Source organism: Vipera ursinii (assembly GCF_947247035.1).
Source record: "Vipera ursinii genome assembly, chromosome: 7".
Taxonomy (NCBI): Eukaryota; Metazoa; Chordata; class Lepidosauria; order Squamata; family Viperidae; genus Vipera; species Vipera ursinii.
This window is the reverse complement of record NC_139521.1, coordinates 43,081,599-43,105,505: the sequence shown is the minus strand read 5'-3', so window position 1 is coordinate 43,105,505 and position 23,907 is coordinate 43,081,599. Positions and strand designations below refer to the sequence as shown.

At 39.4% G+C, this 23,907-nt stretch overlaps 1 long non-coding RNA gene across 1 annotated transcript in view; it reads right to left on the bottom strand.

The window, feature by feature from the left end:
* LOC310643185 overlaps nt 1–13,401 on the bottom strand; it is a 61,859-nt gene extending 48,458 nt beyond the window's left edge. The window contains exon 1 of the long non-coding RNA XR_014493031.1: nt 13,108–13,401. This is a non-coding gene — a long non-coding RNA (uncharacterized lncRNA). The remainder of the gene's footprint in view (nt 1–13,107) is intronic.
* Between the last annotated feature and the right edge of the window lie 10,506 nt (nt 13,402–23,907).

Genomic DNA, 23,907 nt, shown 5'->3' with positions numbered 1-23,907 from the left:
GTGGACAGAAAAGTGAAACATCTTTAAAGAAAAACATGAAAGCCCAGTTGCCTCATGAAAAATCATATATGGGATAAGTATGACCTGAATGACTGAGAATCTCCATAGACATCTGTCTTCTAAAATTCCATATCTCCTCCTTCCTTTTCCCTCTGCACTAATTCTCCTTGCAGAGGAAGGTCAGGTCATGTGGACAAAGGTTTGCATAGGAGCAAGATTATTCCTTTCAACAGCAAATATAATGTCTAAAACAATAACAAAATGAACATTCCAGTAACATACATGTTGCCCTGAATGGAATTCTACATACTTTCAGAATTGAACTGATAATGCTGCTTAATACACTTTTCCAGAAAAGCACTCTTTTGTAACTCCCCATTCACTGTCATGCAATCTCTCCTTGAGAATAACAACCCCATTTTGATAAGTACTGCTCTAATGTTTTTGATATAGCATGATATGTAGTTTCACTCTAGCTTGTAAGTTTGCCCATCATATAGTGGTGAGATTCAAATATGTGAACAACCAGTTCTCTGTATGGATGCTGCTTCCGGAAGTCCATTCTGGGCCTGGACAACAAAAGGTTAGCTACCAGTTCTGCCAAAGTGGTGCAAACTGGCTGAATCCCACCACTGCCATCATACCATGCCAAAAATAAGTGTATTTACAATCTGCATTTATTGGCTCCAGGGAAATGTGTGTCTCTGTAGTCTCTCTATGTTTATATTGCAAAATATAAACTACAACTTTATAGTCTTGCATGCCTGAGGGTCATGAGCTGCTTTGAAAAAGTCTTTATTTGTGTATTATGTAGAACAGTCATCATTATTAATTCAGGAGAAGTGGGTTAAGAACACAAAGTACTATTTACTAACCAAGAGTACTAAGATCTTCTTTAGAAAGTCGATCAAGTTTTCCTTAGAATATTGTTGAACCTCTGAACATGGAGGCATAAAGGAAGATTGAAATAGTAGAGTTCTCCTATGAATTTGTGTTACATCCTTTGCATGTATTATATTCCTCATATATAAAATAAACTAGTGAACTATATTTAAGGAAACATACATCATTGATAAAGAATGTTTGACACACTTTGTTTATTCATGTTTTCCCACATAACATAACAGTATATTTGCATACCGGTATATTTGAAATGAATGCAATATTTTACATATTCTAAATGTTTTTTTTTTTCATTTGTGCAATGGTAAGAACACAGCTATTGATTATACAAAACGACTATATTTGGATACAGGCATGCCATGTTTTCTTACCATGTTATAAAAAAAAATACAATATTATTAAATTGGAAAATACAACTGCAGTGTAATATGTGCATATTTCATGTGATATTCATTTGAAAAGCCAAGATGCTCACTGGCAAACAGCTGTATATTTTGCGATTAATATTTCCAAATTTCTGAAGAGCAGGACATACAATCAGCACCCTTAGAATTCAGATATTTCTACTAAGCCACTTAATTATGTGAAAGTGCATCTCTTCATTTTTCAACTCACAGAAGATGTGAGACTCACATATAGCTGACTGAGCACATTAAATAAATAGCCCACAGTAATTTGCAGTCAGAGAATAATCAGTGTGGGTGGTTTGCATTTTCAAAGAAATGTAGGATAGAGGTAACTTTTAGAAATGAGTGGCCTATTTTGCTGAATTTAAGAAATTCTCACATATTGCTTTTCTCTTTTATTTTGTATCCTTTTCTTATATTTTACATGTAACCTGCACACTTTTCATCCCATAGATGAATTTTGGAAATCCGGGGCCTTAACTAGTCCATTCAGTATTATATGACCAATCTGATTTTGTTTTTCCAGCAGTAAATCTAACCATAGGATACAAACTCTACTCTAATGAACTAATTTAATAAATCAAGCCATGGCATTGGGATAGTATTGTGACATCTCTGAGAAAGATTACTGAATGATAGTATCTGATAGTCCTTTTTTCCTAGAATTTTATATTAGAACATTTTAGTATCCATAATCTCATCACATTTTGTACATTGATCTCTTATTAGGTTCTTAATTTGCAAAGCTCAAAATATTTGCAAAGCTCTAAACATACTAAACTCTTTCTGTAAGACAGTATTGTTCTAAAAACAAATCTAATTGTGAAGCCATTTGATAAAATTCCTTATTTATTCCAAAACAGTTACAGATTTTAGTCCATGAGTAAACAAAGGTGCCATTGTTAGAGTAACATTCAGTCAAAGTGCAATTTAAATTTGAGATTCAGAAATGGCCTATTTAGATTACTAGTTGAGTTTAGATTTGCAGCTAATTTTAGATTTGCAGTCAATTTTAGATTTAAGGTTGATTTAAATCAACTTTAAGATTTGATTTGAAGTTGATTTGAGATTTAAAGTATCAAGATTTTATTTGAGAAAACTCCATGATCAATACATTACAGTTTTTACATTCCCAAAAATGTTCAATTGCTAATCACTTCTCTCAGGAGAGAAATATTAAAATGTGTTTTCAAGAGTGTGTGCTTTTGGAAAGCTATAATGTTGAGCACTTGCTTTCAAAATAACAGCTGTTCAATTGAGCAGAAAACAATCTTAAACTGATTTATAATCATGATAATGCACTGATAATGCACTGAATGAATCTATGGTAAAATACAGAATAATACAGTATATGACTTGACATAGTAGAATTCTGTTATGTACTTATGTTGTATCCTTTGCATTTATGATATTCCTCTAATAGCATGTATAAATTAGTGAACTGAATTTAAATGAACATACATGATTTGTAGAAGATGCTTGACACATTATATATGTATGCTTTCCCACATATACACAATAATAAGTTTGCATTCCATGTAATGAAAAGCAAAGTCAGATCTTTATATTTACCTGCAAATTTTACAATTAAAAATACTTTTAAATATGACTTTGAAACTGACTTTCTTACTACCTTGCAATATTCTGGTTTTTTTAATATACTTGGCATTAAGTTTGTTCCTTTTTTTCAAATCTCACATTAGAACTTGAAATATAATTACATCCATCCTTTAATCTCTACACAGCTTTTGGCTATATTTCATCTCCTGTTTATAAACAAACTAGCACATAATAGAAAGAAAGCAACATGAAATTAGAGGAACAACAAAGAATGCTTGATTATGCCTTTTTCTTTTCTTAACTGAAATCTCCAGATATTAATAAAAAGATCATCATCTTAAATATTTTGTATGTGTTTATAAATCAAAGAGGATTGTTTTTAATTGACATCATATATTAATCGAGAAAGAACATTCTAAACCTCAAGGGTAATGTATAATAACTACAATATATCAATTTTGCAATGTTTTCTCTAATAACTTTCAGGTAAAGGAAGCTTTATTTTTTAATAAATTAATTAATAATATACAATAATAATAATAATAATAATAATAATAATAATAATAATAATAATAATAATAATAATAATAATAATAATAATAATAATAATATAAAGTTGGAAGGGACCTTGGAGGTCATCTAGTCCAACCCCCTGCTCAGGGAGGAAACCCTATACCATTTCAGGCAAATGGCTGGCCAGTCTCTTCTTAAAAACCTCCAGTGTTGGAGCATTCACCACCTCTGGAGGCAGGTTGTTCCACCGGTTAATTGTTCTAACTGTCAGGAAGTTTCTCCTTAGTTCTAGGTTGCTTCTCTCCTTGACTAGTTTCCATCCGTTGCTTCTTGTCCTGCTTTCAGGTGCTTTGGAGAATAGCTTGACTCCCTCTTCTTTGTGGTAGCCCCTGAGATATTGGAACACTGCTATCATGTCACCCCTCACCCTTCTCTTCATTAAACTACACATACCCAATTCCAGCAACCGTTCCCTATATGTTTTAGCCCCCAGCCCCCTAATCATCTTGGTTGCTCTTCTCTGTACCCTTTCTAGAGTCTCAACATCTTTTTTACATCGTGGTGACCAAAACTGGATGCAGTATTCCAGGTGTGGCCTTACCAAAGCATTGTAAAGTGGTATTAGTACTTCACTTGATCTTGATTCTATCCCTCTGTTAATGCAGCCTAGCACTGTGTTGGCATTTTTGGCAGCTGCAGCACACTGCTGGCTCATATTGAAGTGATTGTCTACTAAGACTCCGAGATCCCTCTCACAGTTACTACTATTGAGCAAGGTACCACTAATTAATTAGGTGTAAAAGGACTACTGCCAGTTACCTCATCCCATTTGTTCCTGAGATATGTATGCCATATTTTTAAAGGTGATTTTATCACATTTAGACAGAAATTCATTCCAAGAAGATCAGCTAATGATGAACATACTGAAATTCTATACAGTATATCTATCAATATCCAAGGTACCTTAAAAGATATTCTGTACTCTAAAAAACCACTAGTATTAAAAGATCAGTCAGCACACAGCACACTCCTGAAATCCTTTGGCATTATTTAGGATTTATAATCTACATCTCCAGCTGTTATAACACCTTGTAATCATAGTTAAAAAAATTAAGAAAGTACTTGATGTCCATTGGGCATCATTATATTTCCAGATGCCTTTATATCAATGTTTATAGCAATGATGTCTGACTGTTTTCTTTATTACAAACCACCATTTGTCAAGTAGCTTCCCATCATAACAACACTGAAATGGGGAAGAAATTTATTTTCTTTTGTTTGATGTATGGAGTATGGAATATTCTCTAAAACTATGATACAAGAACAATTCTATTGATCAGCTGGAAACAATATTGATAGGTTTGTGGTGTTATCAGAATGCTTCATGCTGCCAAGAGTAAGGAGCAAAAGAAGAATATACATTTCCAGACATGTTCATTCTTATACATTTGGGATTTTTAACTTTAGTCATGAAAACTACATGTACAAGTATTATATTATCAGCCTTGCGGGTTTTTCGCACCCGGCGGGCTCCTCATGAACTTGCCAATAAATGAGGACACGTCTCTCTGAGTGTTCTCGGGATGAGGGCACAGACTGAAGTCCTAAGCTCTCTTTTATTGGAAACATAGGTTACAAAGTCAGCAAATTAACATCGGTTACAAAGTTACAACACAAGCAACAAGCAGTTAAATGGTTACATTTTAGTTATTGCCCTATATGGAAGCTCATTGTTCTTGCCTCCTTCCTTGTACGTGTTCCAACGGATTATCCCGTCTGCACGTAGCAGGAGTAATGATTCACAAGACCCTGAAACTTATTTTTGCCTAAGCCAAACCTGAGCCATTTTACAAGCCTTATTTTTGTCATGTCTCTACACAGCCTCATTAAAATTTATAGAAAGAAATTACCATATTTTTTGGACCATAAGATGCACCTGACCATAAGATGCACCAAGTTTTTAGAGCAGGAAAACAAGAAAAAAAATATTCTGAACCAAATAGTATCAGTATACTAAAACAGGGCTTTTCAACCTTTTCATCCATTGTACCACTTTTAGGACAAGGCAATGTCCGAGTACCACCAGTCGCCCAGCAAGGTGTCAAAAACTTGACACCCCCCCAAAAAAAGGGAAAAAATGATAAAGTACAGGTAGGCCTTGCCTTACGATTTACTTAGTGACTGTTCAAAGTTACGATGGCACTGAAAAAAGCGACTTATTTTTCACACTTATGACCATTGCAGCATCCCCAGGATCATGTGATTTACATTCGGATGCTTGGCAATCGATTCATATTTATGATGGTCACATTGTTCCAGGGTCATGTGATTGCCTTTTGCAACCTTCTGACAAGCAAAGTTAGTGGGGAAACCAGATTCACTTAACAATCATGTTACTAATTTAATTTCTCTCTCTCCTTCTCTTTCTCTCCCTCTCCCCCTCCCTCTTTGTTTCTCTCTCCCTTTCTCTCCCTCTCCTTCTTTCTCTATTTTTCTCTTTCCCTCTATTTCTCCCTCTCTCTCCCTCTATTTCCCTCCCTCTCTTTCCCTCTCCCTCTTTCTCTCTCTCCCTCTATTTCTCTCCCTTTCTTTCTCCTTCTCTCTCTCTCCCTCTTTCTCTTCCTCCCTATCTTTCTCCTTTCTCTCCCTCCCTATTTAATTTAATTTAATTTAATTTAATAACATTTATATACCGCCCTTCTCCCTGAGGACTCAGGGCGGTTCACAGGGCAGAATAAAATAGCAAATACAAACATTAAAAAGAGATTAAACAATTGCCCTAGTTAAAAACAATAGAAGTACAATTCTAAAAACCCCAAGATAACATTAAAAGACCAAAGATAAAACAACCCCACCGATCCCCATCAGGCTAGGCCAGCTTGTACAAACAAAAATGTCTTGAGATCGCGACAAAAGGAGCGAAGATCGGGCGCCATCCGGAGCTCTACCGGTAGCTGATTCCACAGCTCCGGAGCGCCCACAGAGAAGGATCTCCCCCTGGGGGCCACCAATCGACATTCTCTGATCGGTGGCACCCTGAGGAGGCCCTCTCTGTGGGAACGCACAGGGTGCAGGGAGCTTGATGCCGGCAGCAGATGTTCCCTGAGGTACTCCGGCCCCATGCCATGGAGGGCTTTAAACACCGTTACCAGTACCTTGAATCTCACCCGGAAGACAACTGGCAACCAATGCAGCTCACGGAGCAGAGGTGTAACGTGGGAGTATCGGGAGACTCCCAACACCACTCTCGCGGCCGCATTCTGTACCAGTTGAAGCCTCCGGGTGGTCCTCAAGGGCAGCCCCATGTAGAGAGCGTTGCAGTAGTCCAGACGAGAAGTAGTCCTTCTCTCTCTCCCTATCTTTCTCTCTCTCTCTCTCTCTTTCTCTCTCTCTCTCTATTTCTCTCTCTCCCTCCCTCTACCATTGTCCCTCCCTCCCTTCCTCCCTTCCTTCCTTCCTTCCTTCCTTCCTTCCTTCCTTCCTTCCCTCCCTCTTTGTCCTTCCCTCTCTGTGTTAGAGCAGTACCCACGGAGGCAGCCTTGCAGCCCGGCTTTCTCTTGCAGAAAGCAAGCTGAAACAGAGTGAGGGAGATTGCCAGGAACGCAATCTCGCGTGGTTTCAGTTTCCCTTGCTACAAGAGAAAGCAGGCTGAAACAGAGCGAGGGAGATTGCAGCAGTGCGAGATTGCGTTCCTGGCAATCTCCCTCACTCCATTTCAGCCTGCTTTCTCTTGTAGCAAGGGAAGTTGAAACCAAGCGAGGGAGATTGCAGGAGTGCGAGATCGGTGTTTTTCAGCACGTGCCGATTTGTGCTCCTGGCAATCTCCCTTGCTTTCCACTTGCGGAGGTTGGGGCTGGCCATACGGATCACCTTCGGACCATAAGATGCACCCTCGTTTTCCCCCTCACTTTTGGGGGGGGAAAGTGCGTCTTAAGGTCCGAAAAATACGGTAATCATATGAGCAGCATTTAAATACAAAGTCAGTAAATATTTACATTTTAATGGTCAATAGTACAGAGTGCCATCATTTTTTTTCATACAGATATTTCCACAATAATTTAGCCAAAGAACTTTAAAAAGACATCAAAATAGCATGGGCCATTAGGATATTAGTGCAGTCATAAATTTTAAACCTAATCCAATAACAACTTTTTATTCTTACAGCTTTCTAGAATTAACATTATCTCAAATACATTTTGATAACTTGCATCAGCAGACTTAATTAAGAAAATAAGATATTAAAAACAATAGAAATCTTTCCAACAAAATGCTTATAACAAATGAAGCATAATGCATCCAGAAAGTATTTGTGAAAAGAGTTAATTGATATCCTCAAACAAGCATGCAGTGGGTCAGAGTGGCTGCTGGATCATTCTCCGTCTTGTTGCGCTGTCTGCTTTCAGCAGGTTGCTCCTCGCACATAGGCATGCATGTGCATTGTGGCATCCTCCCTCCCTGTCTCATCTGTGTTCTGTTGATTGGAGTGTTTGTGGGGTCATGATTTTGTTCCACCATCCACATTCAATCAGCTGTTGTTTATCTTGCTTCTCCTTTCTGCAGGTCACACCATCATCTTCTATTTGTTGTTCTTCCTCCAGGGGTCCCTGCATCGCTCCGCCCTCACCGATCTGTCAAATCCCTTCCGGACTTCGGATTGGGCATGCCTGTATGCCTGCCTCGCCTCCCAGTTGTTCCTGTTTCACCTCTCTTCATCTGATCAATTCCACTCTTTTCAGTCAATCTCTGTTCACACATGAATGCACTGGATGCAGTCTGCTCTTTCCCAACCTCTTCTGCATTCGGCTGTCAGGAGTTATTGCAGACTCACTCCTCATCTGTTCCCTTTCCCTGGTCTTGATGAGTTGTTGTGTGTCTGACCTCCTCCCCCACACATGGGTAGTGTGGCTGCCATCCTATTTGGCCCCTCTCCTTCTAAGTGTAATCAGCATTTTAGATTGCTCTTCATACACTTTCAATGCTTGATAAGCTGGTGGTAGCTCTATGTGCCAGTTGATCGAGTGTGCATCTGAGAACCAGGCTTCCCTCAGCAGCCAGCCTCATTTGGAGGTGTCCTGGGCAATAGCTTCCATCCCCATGAAGTCAAATGAGTGGCCATTGCTGGCCATGTGTGTCCATATTTGTGAGTACTGTTCCTGCCTTTTGACAGCCAACCTATGCTTGTGGATTCTGGTCTTAATCCATTTGGCCGTCTCTCCGAGATAATTGCATTGGCAGTCCTTACATTGTACCCTATAGACCACAGATGATTTTTCTTCTTCTAATAATGGCTCCTTGGGACACATCATCTTGGTCTGCAGTGTCTGGTTGGGCCAGTGGGCCACACTGACCTTATATAGGACCAGTGTTTGTGCTGTTGCTTCTGATACCCCATTGATGTAGGGTATCATTGTCCAAGTTGTTGTCTCTAAATCATTTTGAAATCAGTTGGGTATTACAGCTATTACAGCTAGAGAGACTACAGAATCAGGGCTCACTCAGGATAGAAGACGTAATCCAACTACTGTGCCTATGTCTCAGAACGCATTTTGTATTCCAGGGCATAATTTATGAACAAATCAAGGGCACGCCAATGGAGTTCCCCATCTCTGGGGTCATCACAGAGGCGGTCCTACAGTGCCTGGAATCTAAGGTGATGTCTGACTACTGCCCCATGTTTTGGGGTAGGTATGTCGATGACACGTAACCCATAATACATGTTTTGGGAGAAGGCACTTCCCATCCTTCTCCAGCCTACATCCATGATAAACAGCACCTAGTTCAGAAGCTCTGTGCCCATTCAGTGCACATATATTGGAGCCATCAAATGCAAATGTGAGGGTACAAGTGCACCCATATACCAAGGGGACAGCGGACCTTATGCAGCAGACTTTAAGGTGTGGCCAGCCAAGGCACTTCCTCATCCATGTACAGTACCAACCCTGTCATGCATGACAGCTACCTTATGCAGGAGCAAAACAGCATCCAATAGCCTTAAAATGTCCCGTCCATATTGAATAGGAGCAGTGATTGAACCACACTCCGTCTATAATGCCCCACGTGCATGTATAACACAAACCTTCCCACAAATTTACTGTCTATAAATATATTAACTGCACCGTTTGACTTTTCAAGGCCCTCATCAAGGCCATGAGGTTAGCTTCCTGAGCTGAAGTAACTGCAGGGATAGCCGCTGCTTCCACTATCTGGTCCAATGTGACTACAGCATAGCCAGCTAGCCTTTCTCCCTGTCTCATAAAACTGCTGCTGTTTGTATACAGGTCCCTGTCCACTTTCTCCAATGGTGGGTCAAGTAGATCCAGCCGGCCAGAAAATACTTCTGTAATAGTTTATACACAATTATGATCAGTATCCAGTTGGGGAAGAAGGGTCACTGGATTGAACCTGCTACTGTGCTCTATATGAACTTGTGAGTTGTCAAGGAGTGCTATCTGATACTGTTCCAGTCAGGAGGCTGTAAGCCAATGACCCCTCTTGGATGCTAACAAATTCTGGATGGAATGGGGTGATTCCACTGTGATAGGAGCCCCAAAGGTTAATTGTTCAGCAGTCCCAAAAGAAGAATGGCACTGCAGCCACCCGAAGGCACGCTGGCCATCCTTGAGCAACAGGATCCAGTTGTTTGGAAAAATAGGCTACAGGGTAAGACCAAGAACCAAGGGTTTGAGTAAGGACCCCAGCAGCCACCCCTTTACTTTCAGCCACATACAAGGGGAATGGTTCAGTGACGTCAGAAATGCCAATGCCTGGAGCATTGACTAAAGTAGTTTGAATGTTATCAAATGCCACCTGATAATCCTTGGTCCATGCAAAGTGTTCTTTATCCATACCTGTAGTGGCCTGATATAGGGGCTTAGCCATTAGAGCAAAGATTGTGGCCTGTAACGTAGCAAGCAAATACATCCTAAAAGGGCATAGGGCAGTCTGAAAAGTAAAGAAAGATGAGTAAGGCCAATACCACCCATAAAGCATTCCAAAGGGTTGAGTATTGCAACTGACACAGAAGGGCCATTGTCCCCAAAGACCCAAAAAGTTTGCGAGGAAGGGTCTCCAAGGGGCTTATTTAATACTGAATGTGATGGTCCATACCAACCAAAAAGGGTATTGTCCTCCTCTTGTATCAGGGGTGAAGAAGAAGAATCATCCATAAGGGCAGGCAGATAAAGGCCCCAGCCCCTCACCTCCCCCTTTCTATCCACAGCATGGTTGCGGAACAGCACCCTATAGGACAGTTAAGAAGGGAACATAAAAGACATTCCCAACTCCAGTGGCCAAATGTCATGCATATACAACACCGGTCCTCTCTTGGGGCAAAAAAACTGCAGTGGGGGGCCTGGGGGTGCTTGGAATCTGGGTGACATCATCCCATTTCTCTCTTGAGGGGGCCCTACCACTCCTCACCATCCTCTTCTGCAACTCCCACTTCTTTCCCCTTCCACTAGGGCAGGGCTTGGTGGGTAGGGAACCTTGGCCCTCTTGTGACTTGTGGACCTCAGCTCCCAGAATCCCTGAACCAGCATGGATGAAAAAGTAGAAAATTCAGCCCCAGAAACCAACTATTACAATACAAAAGGCCATTGCAACCCCCCTCCCCCTTTCCCTCAGGAAAGTCAAGCCAAAAAAATAAAAGCACCAGGGAAGAGGTTTTTTTTTTCTCTCTCTCTCCCCCTCTCTCTTCCTCCCCCCCACCCAGCACAGTTAACAGCCCCGGGCAGACAGCCAAGAAACAGGAAGGAAAAGATAAGTATTAACCATGAACAAATCAACAGAAAGCTGAAAGGTCTGCCACACACACACATAAAAACCAACAACAGTATTAACCCCAAACACACAAGCACCTATGACAAGTCAAAGACGAAGACAAGACAAAAACTATATCAACAAGTTATTCCTATCCCTGGGTGATAGGAGTAATCAATCCTACTGAAAGGGGGGGGGGGAAACCAAGCTAGGAAATTAAGAAGAACAAACTTCTTACAAATCTCATTAAAACTTAAAACAGGAAAGAGTATAAAGTGTACCACTCATGTAGGTGATTCTGACCAGCTAGTCCAGAAGTCATTGCCGAATTAGTTCTCTGTCCAGCTTCTAGAATAAAATCCACTTTCTGGCAGCTTGCTTTGCTTAGTGTCAACTATTTTTATTCTTATCTATCCTTAGCCTACTTTTTCCTCTTAAGTCCGAGTTACTCACTGTTCCTTTGTTCTACATCAATGAAATGTATATTCTCTATTTTCTTGCTCGTGTTTTGTCCCACAACTGACATGATGCAGAAGAGGTTTGGGGAGTGTATTCTTAAATATTGTAACTGATATTGTATCCAAAAAGCAGTACAATGGGGGAAAAGGTTGAAAAGCCCCGCACCAGGGTACCTGTTACAGAGCTTAAGCCAGCAAAACAATACTGTGTTCTTTTTCAACCTCTTCCGTGCCGCCGGTTATCACTTCTGGTCATGTCATGTAGGCTTTATATGCTCCTTCCAACAATTTTTCTATCATCACCTGAAGTCCCCTTCACCTTCTGTAATTCACACTTAATATCTGGAGTGCTCAAAGAAGTCACTGGGACTTTCAGCTGGCAACTGATGAACATCATAAATTATGCCCACATTTCCTGCTTAGGGAGGACAATCTGCAATGCAGTGACAAAAATATCTTGGAAATCTTTAAGTTGCAGACCAAGGACCTTCCTTCCTTTTAATAGTATTGCCTACCAGATGCCCCTCCTCTGTTGTTAAAAAGACATCCAGCATGGATGTCCCAGTTAGTGGACAGAAACAATTCAGAATATTTGTGTGGCGTTTCAGTGTAAGAACCCAATTGGTCCTCCCATGCAAAAAGATCATGTGGAGAAGGGGGTATGAACCAGGACCTCATCAGTGTCCCCCCTCCCAACAGCTACCCACCCCGTTAGGGAGTAGATCCCCTCATAGGGTGGTGGAGCAGAAGCTAAAGCAGAAAAAGACAGTGCCGTGGAAGGTCACCACAGCCCACAGTCTTTAAACATCTGCTTATTCACATGTAAGGTCCAGGAAAAAAAGAGCATATTAAGTGTGCTGATCATGATTCATGCCTCTTTGAGCACAGTCTCCATGGTTTCAAAAACTCCTAAATTTATGGATTCCCCTGTGGGCCAAACAGTGGGTATGTCCTGGTGACAGAGGGCATTGTACTTAATCAGAGTTGCATTTTCATATCCTGACAGGTTTTAAGCTTACCAAAGTTCCTTATGACACAGTCAAGGGGGCTGAGGACACATCCCTTCCTTTTATTCATTCTAAATATCCTTTTATTCAGTCTAACTGGTCTTTCTGGGCTGAGCCCATGTGTTCAAGTCACTCATACCACTTGCACAGCCTGTTGGGCCACAAGAGATCCACTGACCTTCAGCTAAGATCAGTATCACGCCTAGGCCTGGTCAACAGTGGGAAATATATATATATATATAAGGAGCAACCACAAACCTCAAACCACACATCACTCACAAGCCGTTGGAGCATAGGAGTACAACATTAATGCCTCTTGCTTTCTAATTGCCCCCAGCACCCCCAAAAAAGGGGGGCTAGGTGCGGCTGGCATAAACCCTTCCACCCAGCTCTGATCAATGGTGGCAAATGATTCAAGAAAACAGACACACGTTTACACATACACACATGCTCCCCCAGGCAAGCCGGTGCAACTAAGTAATGTATATCTGTGTGTCCTACCTTGTCTTCAGCCCTCCTGAGTATGCAGGAACCAAGTAAAAGGCAACCAAAAAGAAGAAGAAAACTGGTTCCTGTTAAAACCACAATGAAGAGTCAAGAAGCGGGTCACCTCCAGGAAATCCTGGAGCGCGCTTGGTGCCTTTCCCTTTCCTGAGCCTCACTAGGACCAACCAAGCACCTGTCCTGGAAACCAGGCTCGCCAAAAATGATATGCAGGTTCTGATGTTTTGCTGGTAAAAAAATACAGGAAACCAGAAGTTGCCTTCAAACTTTATGTTTTTATTCAGATGAACAAAAGATGGGCTCCTCTAAAGAGAGCAGCCCTGAAAGACAAGAAATCCTTGTATTTATTCTTTCTGGTTACATAAGCAAGCCATCCAGCAAAGCTGACATGCATACGATAAGGATTTCACCCAGTAAGTCTGTCATACTGTAGATAAGAGAGCAGAAGTAACAAACATGTTCTCTTTTGGGTGTTTCCCTAAAGATATTGTATGTTCTTAGGACACTGGGTATTTTTCTTGCTGGCCTTTCATGACCCTGCATCCAGGATTTTGCAAGAGCCCAAAGACAGTAGGGCCATCTGCACATTCACAATTGATATTTCCTATACTGCCCCCTAATTCTGGGTCAACATACCTTTTGTTTAAACTGGAGTGTTTCAAGATCTAAGCATAACAGCCTAATTGTTCTGCATGTTAGTTTTATATTTATTAATGTAATGGGGGCTGATGGGTTCCATTATGAGAGATTTTGTCTGAAGAAAATTCCTTTCTTAGGTAGGCCATATTACCAAGTTAGTGGTTACTCTGCTGAAATCATGGTTAAACAAATGTTAAAATGGTATTAGACCAGTTAGTTTAAGATGAATGATAACTTGTATAGTTGCTAAGAAATTTCTAATGTAGTGTTTAATATGGTGCCTGATGCTTTAAATCACAGACTAGCCAAGAGCAATTTTAAACCTGAAGATACTAAACTGCAGTACTTCTAAATGCAAATGAGAGAAATAACTAAATAGTATGAGAATTTTTTCTTGATAGTAGAGAGTTTGAATTATAGCTGCATTTAACATTTATATTCAAAATAATGGCTTCAGGCTTAGAACTAAAATGTATCTTCCTTCTTTGTAAAAGTTTTGGAATAGTTGCTCTATTAATTGTGTGCTTTGGTATGATTCAGATTTCATGTAGAATGACATTAGCTGCAGTTTAGGAAATAGTCACCATTCTTCTTAACTATAAGAAGGATTACAATATTGCTCTATCCTGTGGGAAAGCCCATGGAAACATTTGTCCTATCATCAATGAAGTAAAAAGTGAATAGAGAAAATAGGAAAAATATATGTTTAGTATTCAATTGAATACTAATTCATAGTTGATTCGTATGATTATTCTAGGCTAAAATAGGGATTTATGAATCTTCTCCAAAAGGTATAATTGTGATCAAATCCACAAGCAGTATCAGAAAAAGTGTGTTGAATCTATAAAAATCTATACAGTTGCAAGTGTCATCAACCTGAAAGCTCCAGATTAAATACAAATTCTGATTATATTGCTGAATTTTGTCACAAAGAGTTTCTTGGCTCTTAGAACTAGAAAAAAACCCACCCAAACCCTTCAATCTAAATTTTACAGGTGTCAACAAAACATCTCCAAAATGCACATGGCTGGAAATTTTTTTTACTACTTTCCAATTCACATCATGCCATATTTACATCAATGTACTACCTTTCCAACTCTCCTCAATCCCAATTCATACTGAGATTTCTCCATCAATATAGAGGATCTTGCTGTATAGAAAAACTAAAACACACACAGATGCTCAGATATAAATTAATGTCCTATATCCATTAAGAAACTGCAATAGATATAACTAAATTAATAAAAGAAGCTAATAAAAAGAAGCCTGAAATTACATTAACATGATTAATTTTATATAAACAGAAATACAGAACTTTCTTGTCCTGATTCAGCATTTCAGTTAGTTCCTTACATAATGAACACATTTATAATGACGAAATAAATGTTGTTGTTGTTGTTAGTTGCAAAGTTGTTTCAGACTCAACCCCATGGACAACATTCCTCCAGGCCTTCCTGTCCTCTACCATTTTCTGGAGTCCATTTAAGCTCACGCCTACTGCTCCGGTGACTCCTTCCAGCCACCTCATTCTCTGTTGTCCCCTTCTTCTCTTGCCCTCAATCTTTCCCAGCATTAGGCTCTTCTCCAGTGAGTCCTTCCTTCTCATTAGGTGGCCAAAGTATTTGAGTTTCAACTTCAGGATCTGGCCTTCTAAAGAGCAGTCAGGGTTGATCTCCTCTAGGACTGACCGGTTTGATCGCCTTGCAGTCCAAGGGACTCTCAGGAGTCTTCTCCAACACCATAGTTCAAAGGCCTCAATTCTTTGGCACTCAGCCTTTCTTATGGTCCAACTTTCACAGCCATACATTGAAACTGGGAAGACCATAGTCTTGACTATATGCACTTTTGTTGACAGGGTGATGTCTCTGTTTTTCAGTGTTGTGTCTAGATTTGTCATGGCTTTCCTCCTCAGGAGCAAGCGTCTTTTAATTTCTTGGCTACAGTCCCCATCTGCAGTGATCTTGGAGCCCAGGAAAATAAAATCTATCACTACCTCCATTTCTTCCCCATCTATTTGCCAGGAATTGAGAGGGCCAGATGTCATGATCTTGGTTTTCTTAATGTTTATGATCAACCCAACTTTTGCACTCTCCTTCTTCACTAGTAACAGGAGACTCCTTAGTTCCTCTTCACTTTCTGCCATTACAGTGGTATCATCTGCATATCTTAGGTTGTTGATATTTCTCCCAGCAATTTTAATTCCAACTTTTGATTCATCTAGCCCTGCCTTTCTCATGATGTGCTCTGCATATAAGTGAAACAGGCAGGGTGACAGTATACAGCCTTGCCGGACTCCTTTAACAATTTTGAACCAATCAGTGGTTCCGTGGCCAGTTTTCACTGTTGCTTCTTGGCCCACATATAGGTTTCTCAAGAGACAAATAAGATGGTCTGGTACGCCCATCTCTTTAAGAACTTGCCACAGTTTGTTGTGATCCACACAATCAAAGGCTTTAGCATAGTCAATGAAGCAGACGTAGATGTTTTTCTGGAACTCTCTAGCTTTCTCCATGATCCAGCATATGTTGGCAATTTGATCTCTAGTTCCTCTGCCTCTTCGAAATCCTGCCTGTACTTCTGGTAGTTCTCGATCCACATACTGCTGGAGTCTAGCTTGTAGGATTTTAAGCATAACTTTACTAGCATTAGAAATGAGTGCAATGGTGCAATAGGTTGAACATTCTTTGGCACTGCCTTTCTTTGGAATTGGGATGTAAACTGATAATTTTCCAATCCTGTGGCCACTGTTGAGTTTTCCAAATTTGCTGGCAAATTGAGTGTAGCACTTTTATTGCATCATCTTTTAAGATTTTTAATAGCTCAGCTGGAATACTGTCACCTCCACTAGCTTTGTTGTTGCTCAGCTTTCCTAAGGCCCATTTCACTTCATATGCTAGGATCTCTGGCTCGAGGTCAGTGACCACCACATTGTAGTTATCAGGGATGTTAAACTCTTTCTTGTATAGTTCTTCTGTGTAATTTTGCCACCTCTTCTTAATCTCTTTTGCCTCTGTTAGGTCCCTGCCATTTTGGTCCTTTATCATGCCCATTTTTGCATGAAACGTTTCCTTCATCTCTCCAATTTTCTTGCAGAGATCTCTGGTCTTCCCTATTCTATTGTTTTCTCCTGTTTCTTTGCACTGTTCATTTAAGAAGGCATTCTTATCTCTTCTAGCTATTCTCTTAAATTCTGCATTCAATTGTGTATATCTTTCTTTTTCTCCCTTGCCTTTCACTTCCCTCCTTTCCTCAGCTATTTTCAAAGCTTCCTCAGACAGCCACTTTGCTTTCTTGCATTTATTTTTCTTTGGGATGGTTTTAGTTGCTACTTTTTGTACAATGTTGTGAACCTCTGTCCATAGTTCTTCAGGCACTCTGTCTATCAGATCTAATTCCTTAAATCTATTTGTCACCTCTACTGTATATTCATCAGGGATATGATTTAGTTCATACCTGAGTGGCCTAGTGCTTTTCCCTACTTTCTTCAGTTTAAGCCTAAATTTTGCAACAAGAAGCTCATGGTCTGAGCCAAAATCAGCTCCTGGTCTTGTTTTTACTGACTGTATAGAGCTTCTCCATCTTTGGCTGCACAGCACACAGTCAATCTGATTTCTATCTGGTGATGTCCATGTGTAGAGCCATCTCTTGGGTTGTTGGAAAAGAGTGTTTGCTATGACCAGCATTTCAGTCAGTTCCTTACATAATGAACACATTTATAATGACAAAATAAATATAGGCCAAAATTTAATGGTACATATAATTAGTTGCAGCAAAAAGAGATGACAGAAGTATATCATTTTGGGACTTCCTGTTTGGCATCCATTGGGACAACTGGGAAAACCTTGGCTTTCCAGTTTCATTTTTCTTCATCTAGCGACCCTTAAAGGGTTGTAAAGTTGTCTTGGAGGGGCAATGAAGGAGGAGGGATACTTCAGGAGCTCAGATCAGGGGGCACCTGATCAGAGCAGACTGTAGAGCCCTCTGGAAAAGCGAAGAAAAAGGTTCCTGGGAGAGCCACAGCAGCCCTAGTTATCTCCAACAGGAAGAGAAATAATGCAAAACAGCTGATTCTCAACTATGTGCTGAAGCTGAGTGAGCCAGAATTTTTCTTTCCTTCTCCTTGAGGATTATAAATGTTGTGCCCCTGATGGGAAAGGGCTGAAAAGTAAAGACCCCCCAGAAGGATTAAAGTTAAAAATGGTGAGCAATTACAAAGAAGGGGAAATACTCTTTGTTAAGAATATTGGACATTGATAAATAAGCCCAGGAGGACATCTACTGGCAAAAGAAGAATGACACTTCTGATATATAGTGAGAACTGGAAAAATTGTTTTTGATTAAAGTAACCTTGAAAAAAAGACAACTGCAAAGAACAAAAGTGCCTTGTTGTGAGATTGTGAGAGAAAAGACTCTTCAAAGTTACTTTTATTGAATTTGGCTAAATCTAAACAGATGTTGTTTTGGCTTTAGACTGTAAGCTGTAAAATGACTTCATCGAATATTACCAGACTTATGAAGAAAACCTCTTCTCCACCCTCAGTAGGACAATCCAGTCCAACAACACAGGGATATATTGAAGCAATGTTGCAACATGAAAAAATAAGCACTGCTCAAAGTGAAACACATTAAAACTGCTTCAAGAAATGATGCTACGTACATAATCAAGAGGCATTGGAAAGAAATCATCTGGAAATACAGGAAAATCATAAAGAAATACAAAGTAAACTTGAGAAAGTAAGTGAAGAAATCTTGAATATATAGGGAAAATTAGAAGCTCAAAATCAAATGATAATTAAAAATGAACAGAAAATACACAAAATTGAAGAAAAAACAGATGAGAATGATAAAAAGATAGAAATGTTATTACAAGAAAATGAAAAATTAGAGAACGCAATAAAGATTTTAGAGATGGAAAAAGCGGAACATTATTTAAGGTTTCAATATATTCCTGAGGATAGAGAAGAAAACATAGCAGAGGTGATTATTGACATCCTGGAGGAGGTTTTAAAGGCAGACAGAGGACAAATCCAGCTAGAGGTCGATGAAATATTTCGCATGAATTCAAGCTATGCAAGAAGAAATAAACTTTGCTTTGCTTTGAAACCATAATTACATAACACCTTATATGAATAAAGCTCACTGTAAATTATTTAACAAAAGCATAGTTTTTTTTTTAAAAAAAGGAAGAAAATGTGGCCTAGCACAAGAATATCCTGAAAAGTTCACTTTTTAAAATCTGACCAAAAACTTCCTGGGATTCACATTGTTGTGATGATGTAGGTTGTGTTCTAAACAAGATACGGTTTGTTATGGATTATAGCATTCTACAGTAACCATAGCCATTCTATAACAAACCAGAAAATCTGTTCAAATCCCAGCTCCTGTGGGGAAGAACTGGGTATTTTACTTTCACTAAATGTTTTCTGCTTATACACTATTTTCATCCCAGAAATTAAATATTACCCTAAAGTAGTATGCAGTTTGGTTAAAAAAAGATGTTAATATCTATAGGCATTTTCGGTGTATTGGTGAGTTTCAGTTTTATTATTTTTTTAATAGTAGAATGTTTCAATCATTAAGAAGGTTTGAGAAACTATTTAATAGTTTAATGCAGGCATACATAACATATGGCCCATGACTTCAAGCACTTTTTACAAAGTTGATAAATTTGTAGCTATCTTAAAAGGCACTCCATTAGCTTCCAAATAGCTGCTCAGTGTGCCAATATTTATTTTTTAATTTGAATATTAATTTATCAGTGTGGCCCAAGTTGTGCAGGCCTAGTTCAATGTGTATCCTATACATTAAATTAATCAATTTTTCTGAGCAGGGTAGTGTACAACTGTATCCATGGTGATTGACACATTTACATTTAGGATTCATTGTGCAGAATTCAAAGCCATTGATGTCCACAGTAATAATAGTTTTAACTGTAGCATTAAGTTCAGTGTTAACGACCATTTAAAATGTAGCCTCTTGAAGTCTGACATGTGTTACAGTTTGCAAAATACTTCCCATGTGTATAATTTTTCTCTCTCTTTATATCATACAAAAGTATTGCAACTTTTTTCACAGAATCTGAATACCTTTTCCAAGGCTTTCATGGCTGTTCTCTCAAGAACTAGCCTGTGCCATATTTCTTGACTCTTACTCTTACAATCCAGCTTTCTGGAATATACATTTAATATGTAACTTCAATAAATAAAAATAGAGTGTAGTCTGTTTCCATCCTGGAGCCAGTCTGTTTCTCCATTTTCATCATACTGTGGCTTCTGTGTATAGCTGTCTCATGAAGACAATGATATGTTCTTGATTCCCATTTTTCTAAGCACATACCACAGGTTGATCAACCAATTTTTGTATTCTTGGACTTTCTTATTTATTCAGTGTGTATCATCGTGCATGTTTCTCAGCTTTTGTAAAATCAATTTGAACATCTGGCATCTATTTTTCCATAAAGGTTGTAATCTGTGTTAGACAATCTGAAGCATCTGAAATTAAGGGTACTGTATAATAGTTTGCTCAATCTGTTAAATCTCCTTTTTTGGTATGGTAATATAGATTGATCTCTTCCAATCTGTTGGCTTCTTGCAATTTAGTTTGTGCTAAAAGGGGAAGAATTTCCTTGGTAAATTGATTGAATTTGATTAATCTTAACAACTTTAATAGGATGGCATCCTAGATAGAGAAGCTAAGGATAAATGGTAAATAATGCTTCCCATTCTAGGTAACATTATTCCTGCAGAATAATAATTAGCTTAATTTTTGCTACTCCAGTTATTGCACTTACAGTAAAGTTTTCCTAGATGGAGGGTATTTTTTTTCCAATTTATAATCTCCTTCTGTTTATAAGATGATGCCCCAGAATGCAGCAAGTGTTGTTGGAGTGTCATTAATACTTGTCTTCCTAAATATACTTATTCTTTTTTCAATCATTTTATTAATTTCTAAAAATCTTCCTGGATGTATCCCATATTGTTTGATAAATCTGTTTTCAGGACCTCAGCTTTTTGATTCAAACTGAATAGTTGTTCAAGGAAGTTTGAGAAAGTATCAGCCATGAGAAATGTTTCTTATTAAAGTTGAATTACCCACTATAATAATTTCATTAATGGGACTGCTGAAGTTTTGAATCTCAACCATTAAAATATATTTTAAGCCCCTAGGATCTGAGGGGCTTAGCACAGCACATTAGCATATCCTTTGTATGTCCAGTTTAACCTGTTTACTAAATTACCTAAGTGAAAATATCAGCAATTTTTTAGTCCCTCATGTACACTGAAAACATGCTTTTGCCAATCTTTTCTTTCCTTCCAGGAGATTAAATTTCCATGGGTAGTGACCTATGCTGTATGTATAGCTGTGTTGATCTTAAATTCAGTGAAACCAAGAGGGCAAATTCAAAAATATAATTTATCAAGATAACAACATAAAAGGGAACTGCAATCTGATGTAGTAAAAGAATTGCAAATGTCTGCTAATCCCTTGCTGAAAACATGCAAAGTCTCTGCATATGCCCTAAAGCATAAAATTTACAAGTTAATTTTGATTTAGAATATGGAGAGATTTAAATATGAAAATAACCTGAGACTCTGTAAATAAATACTAGATAACAAGCAGGATGGAAAAAAAAAACTTGCATGAAATTTGTCAACCCTCAGTTTTTGAATGAGTAATTCTATTGCTCCCAATATCATTCAGTTCCAATGATGTTGATGGCAATCTTCCCTGGCCACAAGGAAGAAAGGTATGTGTTAAAGGGATATCAAATTCAGGCCTACTCCCATCAAAAAAAAATCTCCCATCTCTCTGTCCCATTGGCAGACTGCCATGAGTTCAACAATATGGCCAAATCACATTCTCTACTCATAGGTTTTCAAATGGAAAATTTACTGCCTTTGGAAAATTTGCAGAATAGTTCATATAGTTTTGGTCTGATAGATTGCTCATCATTTCTTTAACATTTTTTATTGTTACTATTACAATATCAGAATTAAAATGCCAACTTTAAAAGTAAAATGAATTCATTTTCCAGGTTTGGATGAATTTAGGTTGAAGTAAAGAAGCGAGAAATAAATTAGCATATATTAGCATGCTCTACAGGTAGACAATTTAGGAATAGAGTGAAGATTAACAGATTTGGAATTATATATTATTTTACATTTTGTTGTTGATATTATTATTTGTTCTTCTTTATCTCTCTGTCTCTGCCTCTCTGTCTCTGTTAAAAAGGAATACCATAGCAGTAGTAAAAATCCAGATGTCCACTAGGTAGCCACAAAGAATTAATTATTTCACTTTTCTAATGCTATTTAAAGGTTGCTCTGAATTTCAAAGTTCAGATATGGTCATCTTAATTGTAGACATTTTAAGAATGCTTCTTGAAAAGAAAAACAGCACATTTCTAGAATTTAGGCATATATCTCTGATTAGATTAGCCTGCCTAATCTAATCAGCTGAAGAGACTGTTAAGTAATTTTGGCCAGCAGGATACAAGATAAGACCTTTTTCTGTAATAGACCCTGTTATATCTTCGGTTCGTTAGGCATTGAGTGAGACAAAGTGTTGAAACAGCAAACAAGTTAATAACTCAGAACAGAAGCAAGCTAATGGCTGCTGCGCAACTATTTATACTGTTGGCTTCTATGAAGCTACCAATAGGTTTAAAGTAACAGTTTCCTCCCCCAAACCTAATTATCAGCCTGGAGACAGCAAGTCTGGCTTCATTAACAGCAACCATTACATAACACAGAAAAATAGGTCAGACATTAAGCAAGTGATCAGACATTAACTAAGTGATTTGAAACAGAAATGGCCAATACATTACACGCCTTCCCCCTAGATAGCTCAAACTCTCAACTGTTTGACATAATCTTGCAGATATTTAGGTGGCCTTCTTGACTGTTAAGAATGTCTAGGGGTTACAGGAGTCTTCCGCTCTACATGCTTGCCTGCCAGGCTGGGTAGACCAGGGCTCTGAGGTTCAGTGGAGTCGGAATGACTCACGTCCCTTTGGCTGGCCAGTCCCGGTCAGCCCAAATCAAAGTCCAATTGTGCAGCAAAGTCAGCAGGGCTGACTCTCAGTGCAGTTTGCCTGTCCTGATCAGCTGATACAGTCTGTGTGTCTGGAGAAGACTCTTCTATGGTCAACTCCCCGTCTCCATGAGCAAGAGTTCTTTCAGAGCATGCAAGCTGCTCTGTTGGACCACTGTCATGCAGGCCCTGTGTTCAGCCCTCTTGGCAGGCCTGAGCCAGCAACTGATCTGCTAGCTGCCGATGCAGCTGGTCAATGTGCCGGCGAATGACTAGCCCATCTTCCAGGACCACCTCGTAGGAGAGTGGTCTTGACACCTTAACAACCTTTGCTGCCACCCACAAAGCCCCTTGCCCATATTTCCAGGTCCAAACCCGGTCACCTACTTGTAAACTTCTTGGTCCCTTTGGCTGTGCAGTGTCTGAGGTGACTCTGTCGGGGTGCAGCCTGTCCAGTTTGGTGATCAAACGCCTGCCCCAATGAAGATTGGCTAGGCTCCTGCCTGTGGTGGTGCAGGGTGTTGTGTGTTGGCAGAGTAGAAAATTGGCCAGTCTGTGGTGCCAATCCCGTGACAATTCATTTCAGGGATTCCTTGGTTGTGCAAGCCATGCGTTCCACTTGACCATTCAAACACAGGTGAAAGGGAGCTGACGTGGCGTGCCTTATGAGATTTGCCCTGAGGAAGGCCTGGAATTCCGAAGCGGTGAACTGAACCCTATTGTTGGAGACTAAGATGTCTGGAAGCCCATGTGTTGCAAATATTCTGCGCAGTACCTGGATGGTCCTGGCAGTAGTCATAGTGGGAATTGGCACAACCTCTAACTATTTAGAGTGGCTGTCAACCACTATTAAAAATAGCTGTCCCTGAAAAAGTTGATGTGGATTCTTGATCACAGTGTGTGAGTGTCCTCCCATCACTGCACAGGGGCCTGTGGCAACTCCGATCTGGATTGTTGGCACATGTAGCAACCATGTACTTGGGCCTCAATAGCTTTATCTTGCCTTGGCCACCAAAGGTAGCTACTCGCCAGTGCCTTCATCCAGACTATTCCCGCATGGCCTTTATGCACAGACTCAAGGACTCTGGGTCTCAATGAGCTGGGGACTATGACTCTACTTCCCCA